Here is a 4,189-nt window from a genome sequence, read left to right on the forward strand (position 1 = left end):
TCAAAAGTAGAATAAAAAATATAAATAAAATTTTACAAAAATAAAATAAACTAAAGGAAAACTGAAATAAAGATAATATATATATACTTGCGAAAAACAGTGATCAAAAAATAAATAAACAAATCAAAAAAAAAAAAAAAAACAAGGGAAATATATAAAATATAAAAAAAAAAATATAAAAGAAAATTAATAAATAAAAACAAAACAATTACAAGATATAATTTTGAATAATACACATTAAAGAAAGTGTTAAAAAAAAAAAAACGATTTTTATAAAAAGGAACGCGTTCAGTTTTAAATTTTATTTTATACATATATAAAGAAAATTTAATAAATTTAATGAAACACTAAAATAATAATAATATACAAGTTTTAAAAAAATAACCTAACAATTGCAATAAATTTTAAATACATAGGCGCACGTCGACAAAAATAATTAAAATACATCACATAAGCATCTTACGAGAAAGGCACTTTTAAAATAAAATAAAATAGATATTAAAAACAAAACAAAAAAACAAAAAAAAAAAATGATGATAAACAATCAAAAGATTTTTATAAAAAATATATTTCATTGATAGTGTAATTAATTGTTCAACATTTTTATTCTGTTATTAATTTCATTATTGTATTAGCGTCTAATTAAAGTCATAACTGTGCTTGATCGATTATCGAATTATTGTTATATATCAGTTAAATATATGTTGTGAAAAATTGTGAGAGAACAAAAATTTATACACACATCTATACATTTATCCCAATTAAAATATTATTTTTTGAAAGTGTTACATTTAGTCATTAAGTTTAAAAATCAAAAATGATAATAATATATAATTTATGTCATAATAATGTGCTGTTACCAGTTATACGTACACATAAATGATCTTATTTTACAATAAATATATATTTTTTTTATTAAAAGATATCAAAATAAATAAAAACAAATATCTGTTTGTGCTTCCCCTTCCATACAATGTTAAACATTACGTAGATAACGTTTCATTTATTGCTTTCTCTTCTTTTTTTTTTTTAGAATACTCCTCCGTAATTATTAATAAATTTCATTAAAAAAAACGAAAAAAATTATTGAATAAAATTTATTTAAGTTGGCTTCAGTAAAAGAGGAGTTTAAGCAAAAAGAAGAAAACTTAAACTTCGTTTATTAAGTGAAAGTATTTTAGTGGACTATGGCCCAGCTTTAAATAGGGTACACGATTTTGTTTAATATAATTATTCATAGAAGGATGTTTCAAAATAAAAGGTTACAGGAAAAGTAGTCAAGAAAGTGTTCCAATAAAAATAACTTTCAATAGCATTTGTCCTTGGGCCAAGAAACCGCGGTGTGCCAAATTTAAGCAAAATATCTTAAAAATTGTGATTTGTAGGTTGAACACAAGGAAGCAAGACGAACCGATGGACTGACAAGCCCAGATCGATTCAGAAAGTGCTCTTGAATAGATCGGCGTAATAAAAGTTGGTCTCTTCTCAAATACTTGCGGTTGTTGCATACATCCGCAATGGTTTACTAAACCCTTGCACCACATTCTACCAAGTGGTCGACAATTATACTCGTCTGTAACTGAGTACTTCATACTCAAGATCTTCAGCTTAAAATAAAAAACGAAAAAATTGAATATTGAAGGTTCGAAGACAATGAATTTCAAGACTTACTGAACGAAACCCCAACTCATACTCTCAAAATACACCTCGATCGGGTCAGCGCCCAACAAATCGTCTGTTTCCCCAAAGGGTCTGCCAAGCAAATTGAGTGAAAATGTCATTTCGAACCGTTTCGCTGCTTAATCGCCTGCCAGGTAGAACAGTTTTCTGTGGTGAACTGTGACTAGCAATGAAAAGTGGATCCACTGCGATAAACTCCTGATCCTGGGAAGCCATACACATTGATACCGACGCGGAAGAAATGATCAAAACACATGCAAGCACCTAGTACATGACAGTTTTTATCTTTGTATCTGTTGTTGCTCATTAATACGCAGCAAAAATCTCAGTTTTGTTGCCTCTTGTGGCTTGGTATTCTCAGTTTACGTTGCACTGTTGGTATCTCTTTTTTAACCGAATTGACTCAGTTCGAATACCAAAAACTTCTAATATTTCTGCTAATCTTGAGATCAATGTGCAAACTTTTACGACCAGGAATATGTTTACTACAGATCACACAGTCGATTGCACCGACGAACAGACGGACAGGCTTCGATGTCAATTGTTGATGGGTCAATTTACGATGGGCGTGCAAGTCGGAAAGTAATTTTCAATCCCGATTTAATAGTACTCCTTATCGAGCTTATCCAACTCTTAACGAGCCTATGAAGTTTTGCTCAATATTGCATATAAAATTTCATACTTGTGCCGTGAATCCAAAAAAACGATTGTATTGTTTTCGTCACATGAGCTACGTCGATAACATCGAAACAGGAGCCAAATTTTGATACATACGTATGGAGATCGAGAATATAAATGCTTTATAGGATTTCTGGATCCCTTCGAGTTCTGCAAATGATTTGGTTCAGTTTTGGAGCGCAAAAATTAAAAAAAAAGATTATATCGAGTTTGGCTCAAATCTTTTGTTACTAACTATTACGACTGTTGTATACTCTGTTTGCAAAATAAAATGTAAGATCAGAATTTTATGCATTTTCCATCTGAATTCATACGTAGCCTCATTTCTATGAAGTATGTATCAAACCTATAGCAACACTTTTCTTTCTAAATAACGTATAGACAGACGTGTGTAAAAAAATCTGTTATTTGGTCAATGAGTTCAAGAGACTGGTTCATAACGTCGTATTTTTGAAAATATCTTGTGAAAAGATGATTAAGTGAAGATGTTAAATTGGTCGAACAGACGGTGTCCGGATTTATGATTCTCGATATGGAGGAAACTTGGCAGAAAAATGGAAAGGAAAGTCTTTCGATTGTATAGCTGCTGTTGCGTAAGGTAGACAAATTACGATCACTGTCGAGAGCCGTAAGCTGACCTTCGATTTTCGCACATAACCGTAAAACCTTTTCCATCACTTGTTTTTTTTTTTTTTAATAAAAACAAGTTAATTTTATATGCATATGTATATATATACATATATTATAATTTTTATTTTTTAATAAATGTATACATTTCGTTATTTTAGTATAATTATTTGATTGCTTGCTTTCTCTTTTTTTTCATATTCGTTGTGCCATGTCATATGATTAAAGACATGGAGTTTATATATTTAGTCAAGTTTTCAAAATAAAAAAGCAAAAATGTTTGAAAAAAGTAAGAAAAACATTTCCAAACAATTATTAAATCTAAATAGTTAATATTTAAATTTAAAATATATCAGAAATTTTGTTTTGTATCGTAGTTAGTTGATCGCGTGCGATTTCACATGAGGCATTTTTTTTTTTTTTTTTTTTTTTATAAATAAAGTGTGATTTTGTGTTTAATATTTAGGCACTTGCCTTATGCAATTATCAGTAGGTAGACAAACTGTGTTGGTAAGAAAAAAAAAAAAAAAAGGAGAAAAACAAATACAATAAAGAAGTCTAGAGCGAATCTTGGAATTCTGTCAATAAACCAAAAATCTCTTTGTTAATTGTAAGAGTGTATAAACGTAAGCCGTTCTCCAGATAATTTGCACGCGGTTCCATTAAGTATGCCGGCCAGGTTTACGGTTCTCGTTATCGATCGTATTTTAAGTTGATGTGAATTCGACATCGAGTTTGCTCGATAGCGAAAGAACCGTAAACCGACGTGAGATGTCAGATTGAAAGTTCCTGGTAAATATTACAAACGAAAATATGTCTTGCGTGGAAATTTATTAAAATTGAGTTGTTTTCCTGTTATCTTCTTCTTTTGCGAGCTAATTAATTTAATTCACGGGATTTGGGCTTATAAACTTAACCGAAGACAGCGTGTACGATGTCCTAGATTTCCCAAGTTTTCAAACTTTAAAATCTCTAGAAAATCGACTAAGGTTTATCGCATAGACTCGTTGATTAAAATATATATGTATACATATAAATATATACATATATATATATATATATATATAGATAAATGTACATATAGCAATTAGTATATCAGAAAAACAAGTTGTAACAAGTTGTGTATAAATGTCATAGATTGACTTTACAATAATAAGTGTTTATATAAACCATTTAAATAAATTGTTAATAATAAGAGTATATA

The sequence above is a fragment of the Glossina fuscipes genome, unplaced genomic scaffold, assembly GCF_014805625.2.
Source record: "Glossina fuscipes isolate IAEA_lab_2018 unplaced genomic scaffold, Yale_Gfus_2 27, whole genome shotgun sequence".
Taxonomy (NCBI): domain Eukaryota; kingdom Metazoa; phylum Arthropoda; class Insecta; order Diptera; family Glossinidae; genus Glossina; species Glossina fuscipes.